The 14,534-nt window shown below is 37.5% G+C and overlaps 1 long non-coding RNA gene across 1 annotated transcript in view; it reads left to right on the forward strand.

The window, feature by feature from the left end:
• The first annotated feature begins 3,493 nt into the window (after positions 1-3,493).
• Positions 3,494-14,534, forward strand: part of LOC311085329 — a 29,014-nt gene continuing 17,973 nt past the window's right edge. The window contains exons 1-3 of the long non-coding RNA XR_014606792.1: positions 3,494-3,636; positions 3,958-4,005; positions 4,254-4,494. This is a non-coding gene — a long non-coding RNA (uncharacterized lncRNA). The remainder of the gene's footprint in view (positions 3,637-3,957; positions 4,006-4,253; positions 4,495-14,534) is intronic.

Consider the following 14,534-nt stretch of genomic DNA (forward strand, 5'->3'; position numbering starts at 1 on the left):
ATATCCGTCTTTGATCTCGCAGGTGTCTGATCCACTGCGAGAAGAGAGAACTGTCCGGCTTACCTGCGCTTTTTTCACTCCTCCTCTCACTGCAGCGCTACTCTCGCATACATTTCAGGCGAGGCGAGATTCTTCTTCTATGAGAAGGTTCCTCCGGTACGATTGTGTTCTTCAGCACTGTTCTGTACTCAGTTCTAATTAGTCTTTGCAAACATTGTGAAGTCAAACTTTTCAGTTGCAGCACAAATGTTGTTGTAATTAATTTATAATGCCTAAACTATCTGTTATCTCTCTCTCTCTCTCTCTCTCTCTCTCTCTCTCTCTCTCTCTCTCTCTCTCTCTCTCTGTGTGTGTGTAAGTGATTTTTTTCCCCCTAGCAGCAGGTGGAAGTAGTCCAAACTTTTATCATCCTAACAGTAAGTGAATTAAATCCCTGTCAGTGATATTAGGATGTCAACTTGAAAAATGTATGTGTTTCTTTTATGAAAATATGAGGGTAAATCTCTTAAATTATATAAAAGGTCTGTGAATAAAATTATCTTTGCACAATATTCGGTGTTGTATCAGATAAAGTATCAGTTCACCCAAGAATCATCGTTCACTCACTATCATGATGTTCTAAAACTAATTCTTTTGCGAAACATCCAAACTGCTGCTTTTCATATTGCAAAAATGGATGATGATGATGATGATTTTATGATTAATAATAATGCACTTTTTTTTCCAATGGGACTCGCGCTCGGATTGATATGGTAAAATCGACACCATTGTTACTGTCTTTACAGTGTGTAAAATCGCTGAGGACTGTCAATCACAACAATCTGGGTCATCGGGCCAATCAGAGAAGAGCAAGTCTTTTGAGAATTTTTGAAAAATGTGGGAATGTGGGAAGAGCTTCAGTCAATCATCTGCTCTACACAGTCATACAAAAACTCACATTAAGTAGCTTATTTTCAGTTCCAGCACTTTCAAGTGTGATGCCACCTCTCTTTCCTATTAGTTTGTCTAACCAGCCTCAACCACGGCTGTAGCCAGTTATGAAGTCACCGAGCTCCAGACTTCAGTATATTTCCGAGGTGTATATAACAAAGGTTGTGAAATAATTCCCTAATATAGTATTAACTCTACTTTAGTGCTGCAAGGATATTGCACAGCTCCAAGATCTTCTCGTCTGAGCTCTGCGGTCTGTCGCCGCTCATCAACATCAGAATATTGAGATGACCAATCAAATTAAAGTAGACAGGCTTTATGTTCACAGAAGCTGCTGAGCGCATGTTCTAGCGCTTCAGTTAACGGTCATGAAGTGTGAGATCAAATATAGCTAAACTAAACATTTCATATTTGACAGCTATTTTAGGATAGAAATGTTAAACAACCGACAAAATAATCAGGAAAACTGATGTATATAAATATCAGTTGAGCCTATGTTCATGACCCCGAACCCCCTGAACTACCTCATATCTGGGACACCGGCGACTCTAGAACTCTACAGCCCTGGCCACAACCATCGACAGTATAAAAGAAACATTGTCAACATTTGTCACAATAGTTTATATTTAACTGTGAGATTCACATCAACTCAAAGATGAAGTTCCTCCCCAAAGAGCAATATCGCATATATAATTTTGCTTAATATAATCTATATGTTTAAAAGTACAAGTGTTTTTTTTTTTACTTTTTTTACTAGCTGTTCTTGCTCAGGAAGCTGAAGAAGAGGCTGATTGAGATGCTTTATTATCTTGTTAGTCAATAAAGAGAGAGATCTGTCTGATTTGCTTCCAGTTTACTTTCTTTATTTTTGTATTTTCTGCACCAAATGTTAAACTTTTATTGTCCATTTTTATTGTCTGCTCCTCCTTCTTGCATCAAGAAAAAAAAAATTTGTTAATTCTAATGTTTTCCTGTTGTTAGTTTGATTGCTTCTATTGCTCTCCTCATTTGTAAGTCGTTTTAGATAAAAGCATCTGCTAAATGATAAAATATAAATGTATTGTATTTAACAGATTTTATAAGGAAGTAATAAATGCAATGGTACTTTTGGATCTCCAAAAAGCTTTCGACAGTGAATTATTCTGTAAGATAAATTAAGTGTCATGTGTTTTTCAAGTATGCTCATAGCCTGGTTGAACTTTTATTAAACTGGGAGAATTCAAAGTGTAGAAATTGATGGGTTTCTCTCTGAATAAACAATTATTAATAATGGAGTTCCCCAGGGAAGTGTCTTAGGCCCCCTTTTATTCCTCCTATACATAAATGATATGCAAGCAGTTTGTGACTGTAATTTGTTTTCTGCTTTACTGGTTTCAGACAAGCATGTCAGTAAAATACAAGTGATATGAGGAGTTATAAAGTAAGAGACTGTCTCTCTAAAAATAAACTCTTATTGCATTTACGTAAAAAACGGGATCATGTTACGTGAGTCTAAAAGTAAACTGAACAAGGTTCCTAACCTGTGTGTCAAGGTAGGGGATTGTGTAATATCAAACAGAAATAGTGTTAATTATCTTGGCTGTGTCCTTGACAGTGATTTAAGTGGTGCAAGTATGGCTATGAAAACTTTAGGTAAGGTTAATGCTAGAACAAAACTTCATGCTAGATATGTTAGTTTTCTGGCTAAACAAAATGTAAAACTACTTGCATCATGTTTAGTGCAATGTCATTTTGAGTAAGCATGCATTTCTTGGATGTCTGATCTGTTTTGTGTATGGTTGGATAAGTTACAGAAATCTCTAAATAAATGTATATGATTTTGGGTTTGAGTAGTTTTTCACATGTTGATGATCCCATTTTAGGGATTTATTGATTTCCCATTGATTTATTTGATTTCTTTCCCCAGCCAAAGCATAAATACAATTTCTTACTGATCCCAAACTTTTGAACGGTAGTGATTAATATTACAAAAGATTTATATTTCTGTTCTTTGTAACTTTCTATTAATCAAAGAATCCTGAAAAAAAAAAATTGAGCATCAAATCATCATATTAGAGTGATTTCTGAAGGATCATGTGACACTGAAGACTGGAGTAATGATGCTAAAATTCAGCTTTGGTCTCAGGAACAAATTATACTTTACTATAAATTCACATAATCTTTTTTTTTTTTAAATTGTAATAACATTTCACAACATTACTGTTTTTTTAAATGCAGCATTTGTGAGCAGAAGAGACTTTTAAAAACATGCCTGATAAAAGTTGAATAAGACCACTGGGAATGGCCTCAAATACTACAGCAAACTCTTTAGTAGCTACAGGGATCTTATAATGATTAAGGAATTTACAGTAAAGAGATATTCATTATTCTTAAATAACTGTCTGACCAAAATTATACCGTTATTGTACCAGTTTCTGTAAAATAAAGATTTATTTTTAAACGTAATATATTTTTTTGTTCCAAATCACAGAGTTGAGTGGAGAAAAGTTATGCTTAAAAATGAGTTTTTGATAATCTATAATTTATTTCGTCTCGCGGTGATGACGTCACCACTCTCGCCTTCGCGCGTCTCCCGAGTCTTTTGAGGGAAACAGTTCACACGTTAAATCATGTAACTACTATAAAGTTTACACGGTTTACTCAACATTTTACGGGGTCTTTTCAGAAAGGTTTTCATCGTGTGTCTTTCTTTTCCCATACAAAACGGTAAGATGTTAGCGAACTACTTTGTTGTTATGAAGTTTTTAGGGAGTCGGATTCATGTGGACAAATTACAAGGGTTGATAATGTCATCAGCGGCTGTCTTTATATTTACATTTATATTACTGTTGTTATATTTTACTGTATCATTATTGTACTCTATATTCTTGTTGAATGAGTATTGATAGTCTATGGCTCATCACTATTATCAGAGCAGCTGAAACGCCTCTTTATTTCATGTCAATAGATCCTGTTTTCTCCTCATTCATTATGCTGATGTCTTCAGATCTGTAAATTGCCACATTAAGCTCATTTTATTGTCAACAGATTTGAGCAAACGACACGATCAGCTATTTTGACATCTACAAGATATAGGTAAGTTTCATAATGGCCTTTATTTCAATAATCTGTGATGAACCATATTTCATATGCAACACAATAAACAACAAAAAAAGTTGAGTTAACTGTATTGGTGCGCCATTTGTTTCTTGCAAACCTGTAAGTATATTTTTATGTTTTAATCTTTTTTTTATTCTTAATTTTTTATAATGTGACCATAAATACTTAAAGTAGATGGACTTTTTTTTTTTACTCAGTAAGTGATTTCTTCTTGATTTTGCCAGTTCTGCTCCTCCTCCTTCAGTGAAGCTCCTCCTCCTCCAGTGAAGCTCCTCCTCCTTCAGTGAAGCTCCTCCCACTGCAATTCACCAATAAATGCTGGAATATTCCCATCAGCTACAAGTGAAGACGAGCATCAAACCATCAGGAAGAGCTGAAATCTGCAAAGACAGAGTTTATTGAAGGACAGTGAGAACATGAGAGATCCAGAACACTGCAGAATGAAACACACTGAAGAACAAAGAGGTTGGTGTTTATTCCTGATTCTTCATTAGTGAGGCTGAAGAACATTAAAGGTACACCTATTATGTAATTTTGAAAATTACCTTTCATGTAGTGTGTAACACAGATCTAAGTGAACAAAAACATCCTGCAAAGTTTTATATATGAAAGTTCACCGTAAAACAAGTTATTGTCTCTCAAAAGTAGGAGTCGACTCTGAGTCAATTTAATGAATCGTTTTTCCAATGAGTCATTTTCCTTTTCGTTTTGACATCAAGACGAAAAATGATCAAATTAGCCGCGCCCACTCATTGCGCGCGCAGACACCTGGGAAAACTTGAAAACATCATGGCCCTGTCCCAAATGGCACACTCTGGACTTGTGGACCTCCTCAGACTCCACACTTTGGTGACGTCATGTAGTGCACACCTATAGGGCCCTTGGCGTGAGTCCACGAGGGCACGTAAAGAGGTATTTTTGGGACAGACTCGATCGTCACGCCGGAAATAACGGTCTGGTTGTTGTTGGACAGGAGAAATCACATTTTTGCGCTCCGACGTCTTATCTCCATGTCAACTACACAGCCTAATTCAGGGCTTAAAGTATTCCGGCATGAGGGCAGGTCCGGCCTCCAGCGCAGGCAAAATTTATTTATCAGGCTGCAAATTACAGTCGGAGGCACTTTAATCTGACTTGAATAACACACCGGTCCCCTTCAACCTACCTGTCACCACTATTGCCACCCGCTGGAGAACTCGACTGTTATATATTTGTATACTTCTTACGGTCCCTGAATGCATCTCACACGCAGCCTCGCTCTAACGTGCTTCTCTCGGAAACCAAAACAATGGCTATGTGGATGCTGTAGCTAGTGTTAATGGCTTATTTACAACTTTAAACATCTAAAAGAAGCGGCGATGGGCGCAGGGCAGGTGGAAGACAGGCCTGTTGTTGTGGATTATGCAAAAGAAGTTTTGCAAAATGGACGCTAATGATCGACCAGACGAGTCATCGGATAAAGAGGCGAAGAGCAGCAAGTTCTACGACTGATCCACAGTGAGTGTAGAGTTTTGCTCATTCTGTGGAATAAAGTCGGGTGAACGGGGTCGCTGCGTCGCCGCGCTTATCACCGGCGCTAAAATAAGCACTAAAAGGCTCTGTCGCTCTCATGAATTCATTCGCTGCATCGGATCTGTCCATCCCCGGTACCCCACATGAGAGCACGGTGTCGGACCATCCCCGCTCCGCTACGTGCCGTGCCAGATTTTCTTAAAAACGGCCAGATTTTCATCCTAGGTCTTAAATTTCATTTAGTCAGGTCTAAAAAAGTGTTTACCCTCGTTCACTTCCTGAAACGCTGGCCGCAGAAAGTTATTACAAAGTAGCAAAAAGTATGGAGTTGTAGCCTACAAAGCGGAGCGCTGGATCAGGGGTCTCCAACACGTCGCTCGCGTGCTCCAGTCGCTCGTGGCTTGAAATGAGCTAGCTCGCCAGAGGCAGTTCACATATCGGATCTTTTGCGCGCTCAAGTTTGTTCAAATGTAGGCGTGTGGCAAGCGCGCTCATAATTCAAGCGACGCGCTAATTTTTTTACAAGGCGTAACGAGATGAAAAAAACTAAACTTTTCAGGATGCCGCAATTCACCGCAGGTCATGTGACAGGAACCAACCTATCACCCCTTTCCATAACAACATTGAAAGCTCAGTCAACATGAAGGATGGGGGTGCACCCAAACACTAATAATAAATATAAGCTAATGTGTAAATGTCAGTAATTTATCTTTTTTGACTCATTCTTTTTATAAAAAAATTATTTAAAGGCTGAAATATGAGGTTTATCTTTGTATAAAACCTTTTTTGTCAAAACTTTATTTGAACTTGTACATGTTAGTAGATAACATGTTGCAAGACACTGTAGTATTAGTACTTTTTGAACAGGATTCAGTGATAACCGTGATAACTTTGGTCACTTTAATCATCTCATCATTTCCTCTCTAGTTATGATCAACTATGATCAACTAAAATTAACAATAATTGTGTTTTTACAGTATAATATGCAAAAGTACAATTTTCTATTAAAAAAAATCTACCTCTCCCTCTCTCTCACACACACACACATCAGATAATCCTAGATAGATAGATACTCTAATGATCCTGAGGTAACTATCTATCTAACTTGGATAATGTGTCGTGTAGGTCTTAAATTTCAATCTTCATGGTCTTAAAATGTCTTAAAAAGGTCTTAAATTTGACTTACTGAAACCTGCAGAAACCCTGATTAACAAAACATGTATGAGACTTAATCCTTTATTTACTAGATAATTTTGAAAAATATTAACTTCACATTTTGGTCTATACTTGTATTTTACCTCCCATATATTAAGTGTTTGCACAAATTGGAGATAAATTGGGTCCAAATGTAGAGTAAATGTGTAATAAAAAATAAATATAGGCGTAGGCTACATTACCTATAAACAGTAGTCTATCTAAGTTTTTTTTTTCCTTTTAAAGTACCGGATCGATAAGGAGTATCGATAAGAGGAGTAGTATCGATAAATACTTAACGATGCCCATCCCTAACAGTGACAGTATCATAATACTTAGTTTGGGGTTGAACTGGAGTGACAGTCCTATAGACTGTGAAAAACTTGCTCTTCTACAGTATATGGGCTCTTCGACTTGCTCTTTGTGTAACCCGATTTGGCAAACCTCGTCAATAGAGGATGACCACTGTATTGTGTGTTTTAGGTTATCTTTGCCAATAAAATATTAAAATCTGAATTACATAAAATTGTATGGCTGTCAATCACGATGGGAGAGTAGACGAGTTACAGCATGTCCACCATATCTTGTGGGGGTTTTGCATTAAGCCATTTGTGGTGCCCTTACCACATTGTGCCTCATATACTGTAAATGTTAGACCCAGTGACAGGCTGGCATAAATGGCTTGCATAATACTAAGTAAGGAGGCCATAATATTTTTGACTCATGGCTGAAGTTAAGTTTCTCCAGCTCTCCCAAGGTTGGCAAAAAAATGAATCTAAAAATGCATCAGATTGATGCTTTTAAAATATGGAATTTTCAAAATGTTCTTCCCGGGGGATCATGCCCCGGACCCGCCTAAAGGGGTAATAGAAGGGCCAACAAAGACTGTTTTGTCTTCGCAAACTGTCAAAATTTCGTGTTGATAAGACTCTCATGACCCTTTTTTATAAATCATACATTGAGTCTGTTTTAACATTCTCTTTAATTTGCTGGTATGGTAGTCTCACTGTCAAGGCCAAAACTGCCCTCTCCAATATAGTGAAGGTCAGTAGTAAAATTATAGGTGTTCAGCAGAGTAGCCTTTCTGTCCTGTATGATAGACAGGTAGTTAGGAAGGCCAATGCAGTTATCCTTGATAGCTCCCACCCCCTTTATTCTGAGTTCCAGATATTGCCTTCCGGGTCTCGGTACAGATTACCTCCAGTGAAGAATAACAGATATAAGTATTCATTCGTCCCGAGAGCCATCTTGTTTATGAATTCAGCCCGGACTATAACTATTAAATGGTGATGGGGTTATTATTATTATAATATGTATAGTATTGCTTGTTTTTGATGATGTTGTTGCCGAAATGGGGATGGTTATGGAAATGTGGCTATACTATGAATTGTCAGATGTTATTTTAACAAGGGCCTGTTACATTAAGTATTTCTTATGTGTTTTTGTCTTGTATTTGTGCATCTGTGACTGTCCTGTGTTTATCTTGCTGCAAAACCAATTGCCCTATGGGGACAAATAAAGTCTAAAGGGGTAATATCCTTCTCACCTTTTTCACCCCTGACCCATTTTCATGCCTGAAACGGGCTTGGTAAAAGTCCTGGTTGAGCCACAGAAAGTTCAGGCTCAGGATTTTTTTTTTTCACTTTAAGCCCGGCTAATTTTACAGTTCTATATTTTGATATTGTGCATGCCACTGTTGGAAACTTCTTTTCCTTCATCAAAGCAAGGACGTTGCTGCAGTCATTCAAAAAATCTAAATCTAATACAGTATGCATTGTAGTTATATACATTCCAAGGGGGAGGGATTACATAGAGGCGGAGACTCTGAACAAAGCATGCAAATAAAGTAGGAACACACCCTACTCTGAGATCGCTACCAGTCGAATTGAATCAGCATAACTTATTCAAATGCTGATACTGGCCAGGAACTCTGGTTCCAAGAGCCATCCCAGAGCCATTAAAGACAAAAAAGTCTCCCCTACAGCTAATCCAATCAACCTAACGATTCAACGAGCCAGGGGCTCCGAAAGCCATTTGGGCTCCAAAAGGTGAGAATCTCAGTGATCTGACTCATTTAAAACACAATAGAGAAAACAGGACTGGCCGGAAAGGAGACTCTTGCTGGAGACTCAATAATCATCTGAAATTAGTCTACTAAACTTTATCAGTTTATATACCATTGCAGTGGAAAAACTAAATTAAACATTTAATACATTTGTAATCCTACACCACCTGGGCATTAGACAATAAATACATCATGCTTCTTTAAATGATGTATACAGTTGTACATAATAATAATGTTCCATTTGAACTAAGATTACAATTTTAACACATAATGAAAATGTGCAGGAGTGTCAGATGAATTTATACAATCAATAAATAATAAATAAATCAATAAGATCAATAAATAAAATAAAAATAAAGAAATTATTAAAATAACGATAGTAGCCATAATTTTCAACTTTGTCTTTTTAACTGCAGAAACAACAATAAATGCTAAACTGGAGTGGCAGTCTTTTTAGCTAAAAATGTTCACAGCATCCAAAAATCAAATTAGAAACGACTGAAAAGTTTTGAAATCACTTGTACCCGTACCTGATCGAGAGAACAAATCCAGTCTTTCACTCTGTGTCCGTTGGAGTCTTTTGTGCGCGCGGATAAAATACATTCTAAAACACTTAACGTTAGAAACGTTTAACGTCTTGATCTCCTAAAATAGTTAAATTAAAATATCAAATTATATAAAGAAAACGCTTTAATAGATGAGGAATGCATTGTATTCATATTCTGGGTTCATCTGCTTATCTGCACATGGTTTCTGAATAAAGTGCGTACTACTGTGTACATTAAGCCACGTTAAAGTGCCTTTTAAGCGTTTTAAAAGCTTTTTTCACGTTAAGCATTTTAGAATGTCCCGTGGAAAACCAACTTGTTAACGTTGGCCGGCAGAAGTGCGATCATGGTTTTCCTGATGCTGAATCCAGCCTTGGAGAATATCCTTTCTGATGGTGTACATCCACACTTTAGATTTTCTTATCCCAGACATTGTTAAAGATTTAAATCCTTGCCGCCGAGACGCTCCTCTGTCGGTCACAGATCGAAAGTGAAACCTAAATCTGTCACGGGGTGTTTGGATTTATTCACGCACGTAAAAAAATATTTATTAAAAGCTTCTTTTTTTGCACATTTTTATATACAGCATTATCATAATAGGCTGAATATTAACGTATTGACCGCTAGTTCTATGTGAAATCAGACATTGAGCGCCCTCATATAGCCAAAGTGGCATGGTCCTCGTTTCATAACACCTCTGCGAAGATTCGACCGTGAGATCGGTAGTCGAATCAGGCTCCTCCAATTGAAGCATCGAATCTTCGACTATTCGGGGTCACCCCTAGTAAGACGTATCACTTCTGCCACTAAAGATTGCTTTATTAATAATCTTCCTGATCAGTTTCATCATCTCAGCATCCCAGATAGCTTAGAAGAACTAGATATTGCGACAGAAACGTTTAACTCTCTCTTTTCCAGCACTTTAGACACAGTTGCTTCGTTGCAATTAAAGAAGATTAAAGAAAATAGTCCAACGCCGTGGTACAACGAGCACACTCGGGCCCTTAAGAGAGCAGCCAGAGAGATGGTATTTCGCATTTCATGGAAGGAGAGCTTGATTGCATACAGAAAGGCTTTAAAAGCTGCTAGATCTGCTTATTTTTCAACCCTATTAGAAGAAAATAAACATAATCCTAGGTATTTATTTGAAACAGTGGCTAAACTAACGAAAAAGAAAGCTTCAACTCCAGAAGTTTCCAAGCAGCACAGCAGTAATGACTTTATGTACTACTTCACTTGTAAGATTGATAATATCAGGGAGAAAATTATAACTATGCAACCGTCTACTACAGTATCGCATCAGGCAGTGCATTGTAGTCTCCCTGAGGAAAAATTTGATTCATTCGTTGCTATAGGAGAGGAAGAATTGACTAAACTCATTAAATCATCTAAATCTACAACAAGTATGTTAGACCCTATACCGACTAAGCTACTGAAAGAAATACTTCCAGAGGTCATAGATCCTCTTCTTAATATCATTAATTCATCTTTGTCTCTAGGATATGTACCGAAAACTTTTAAGCTGGCTATGATTAAACCGCTCGTTAAAAAAACGCAACTTGATCGTACAGAATTAGTCAATTACAGGCCGATCTCGAATCTGCCTTTTCTGTCAAAGATACTAGAAAAGGCAGTGTCTTCACAACTGTGTTCATTTTTAGAAAGAAATAATATCTGTGAGGATTTCCAGTCAGGATTTAGACCGTACCATAGTACTGATACTGGTTCAGTATGGTGTACCACAAGGCTCAGTACTAGGACCGCTGCTGTTCACTCTGTACAAGCTACCCTCACTCACTCACACACACACACACACACACACACACACACACACACACACTCTGTACATGCTACCCACACACACACACACACACACACAATCTGTACATGCTACCATTAGGAGATATCATTAGGAAGCATGGAATTAGTTTTCACTGTTATGCTGATGATACTCAGCTCTATATTTCTTCAAAACCTAACGAAACTTACTAATTCACAAAATTAACAGAATGCATAGCTGATATAAAAAACTGGATGACTCGTAATTTCGTACTACTTGTAGGGACCCCTAAAATAAATATGCCTTTTGTTTTGAAGTATTTTAAAATATTGAATATTTGTGCTTTTCATTTTCTGTTTTCACATTTCAATATCATTTCAATGTGATATAACCAAATGTTTTTGTTTCATATCCAATGAGATAGCACTAAATGTAAATGTACTATTGCTGGCCAGTGATTGTTGAGCATGATTAGTTTGCGTCATAATGTGAGTTACGTGAAGGGGAAGGAGCATCTCACATGGCATGAAAAGACGGTAATTTGACTGCTTTTGAGAAGTGCGTCATTTTGGAGACTTAATATATTCTGTGTAATATAAGGCCCAAAGTGTAGAGAAACAACGTGTGGTTTATTTTGTTTTTGCTATTTGAAATGTTTTTTTTTTTTATTTCTGTTATCTTCTCCGTGATCTTTGAGTCATAGTGAGTCAAGACGTGCGTGATGAGGGCTTAACAGCTAGTGACATTCAAATTCATGGTCAATAACTGTGTCGAAGTTATTGGACGTTCATGGTGGAATTCTGAATTTTTCCGTGACTGGAAAGATTGTGTGGTTTGTTGTCATGGGATGTGGATCAACTGTATTCATCGCGTATCAGGACTGCTCGTGTGAAACTGTTCATATCGTAGGTGACTTCCCCCATTGCTTCTCTAAGTGAACTCATTTTCGGGACTGTTGAATGTGCGAGAGTACATTAAATTCGTCAGCTGTTAATGTGCACCAACAAACTGGGCCCCAATTGGCACAGAATGTACATAGTACTTACATCTACTGTGTTTACGGTAATACTCGACTTGGCATTTTGAAATATTTCTGTGTTTATTTGGCCGTTTAGGCGCGCAACCGGAGACTACTGCTTGTCCGTGTTGCGCTCGGAGCGCACGCACAGCATCCTGTCAGTATAATTCAGTTCTCTTTCGCGACTTATCGCGCTTTTAATATTTCTTTTCGATATAAAGCACATTCTGCTCTTTTCTTTCTCTTTCATTCATGATTTGTTATTAATAACTTTAAACAGAATCATCAACTGAAATCTGCGTGGATTAAAAAATATGACACATTTATAGGACATAAAATTGTCTCTGCGCAAAAGTGTAAAAGGACAGCAAAGCGCCCGTTTCCATAAAAGGATATATTAAAGTTTATATAGCCTACTTTTACATTTTCGCTGCTGTTCTAAAATAGTTTTTTCCATTACCTTAAACAAGCTGCAGCTGCTTGAATCCAGTGCAGGAGCTGTAACTATTAGATTACCACAGAAACGTAAGCGGTTAGTTGATTGCTGTGGTGACTCGTGTCGTGACTCTCGCGAACAGCACTAAACACTCACTTTTGCCGGTACAACTTGAATATTATTATTATCATCATACACTTTTCATTAACTTCGGTAGGCTGTACAACAAGGGAATTGTAATTGGCTGGTTTTTCTGCAGAGATCTGAATGCAGGGAAATACACGGAAGTGAATTGCCATCATTAAGAAATGAGATCGCATTTATGTTTGAATCGAGATTGTGATTTTTTTTCGATTAATCGTGCAGCCCTAGTGATAATAGATGAGAAATATACAGTTTTACACCAGCATGCTGATAATGTTTCTTTATTCGACAAAGCCACTAAAGCCTGAACCACTGCCTGAGGACGCCCGTACATCTCCCTCGCAAAACCGTTTGCCTTCCCACGTGTAATTTTGCGTTTACTCGCAAATATCTCAAAATATATAGAAAGAAATATATAAATATATAGAGGTTTTGCGAATATCAAAAAGTTACACAAAAGAACACAAAAGCATTGAAATATTATTTCCTTCCATCATAATATCCAATTATTAGGGGCTCTATAGATTTGTGCCTTTAATGAATAAATAAAAATAATGTCTAGTACATTAATGCACCGCTTTCATGGAAAATTCCAGGGACATAATGGATCAAAATCATCATAATCTTGCATAACAGTTGTTTGAACAAAACTCAGTACTTTCTGCCATTACATCTGTTTTTTTTTTTCTGTTTTTTTTTTTCACTATATAATTGTTATTTTATTGATTTACTGAGCACTTTAATTTCAGGCCCGATGGATGAAAATGAAGAAGTGAATGAAGTGGAGAAACATCAAAGAAGATCTCAGAAACCTTTCACTTGCACTCAGTGTGGAAAGAGTTTCACATACAAACAGAGTCTGAAGATTCACATGAGGATCCACACTGAAGAGAAACCGTTCACATGTGATCAGTGTGGGAAGAGTTTTACACAACAAGGAAACCTTCAGGAACACATGAAGATCCACACTGGAGAGAAACCATTCACATGTGATCAGTGTGGGAAGAGTTTTACACGACAAGGAAACCTTCAGGAACACATGATCATCCACACTGGAGAGAAACTGCACAAATGTGATAAATGTGGCAAAATATTTTTGAGAGCTTCAAACCTGAAGAGCCACATGACAGTTCATTCACAAGAGAAACCACATTCATGTTCTTTGTGTGGAAAGAGTTTTTCACGTCCGCAGGATTTAAAAGGACATCAAAAAATACACACTGGTGTAAAAAATTATATGTGCTTTGAGTGTGAGAAGACTTTTATCACAGCTGAAGAGTTGAAACGGCACCAGAGGATCCACACTGGAGAGAAACCTTACAAGTGTTCACACTGCGACAAGAGATTCAGTCGGTCAGGATCCCTGAAATCACACGAGAGGATCCACACTGGAGAGAAACCCTTCACATGTGATCAGTGTGGGAAGAGTTTTACACAACAAGGACACCTTAAGTCTCACATGATCATCCACACTGGAGAGAAACCGTATCACTGCACTGCATGTGGGAAGAGCTTCACTCAATCATCTAATCTACACAGTCATACAAAAACTCACATTAAGTAGCTTATCTTCAGTTCCAGCACTTTTAAGTGCGATGCCACCTCTCTTTCCTATTAGTTTGTCTAACCAGCCTCAACCACGGCTGTAGCCAGTTATGAAGTCACCGAGGTCCAGACTTCAGTATATTTCCAAGGTGTATATAATAAAGTTTGTGAAATAATTCCCTAATAGAGTATTAACTCTACTTTAGTGCTGCAAGGATATTGCACAGCTCCAAGATCTTCTCGTCTGAGCTCTGCGGTCTGTC

Source organism: Abramis brama (genome assembly GCF_963993115.1).
Source record: "Abramis brama genome assembly, chromosome: 6".
In the NCBI taxonomy this organism is placed as follows: Eukaryota; Metazoa; Chordata; class Actinopteri; order Cypriniformes; family Leuciscidae; genus Abramis; species Abramis brama.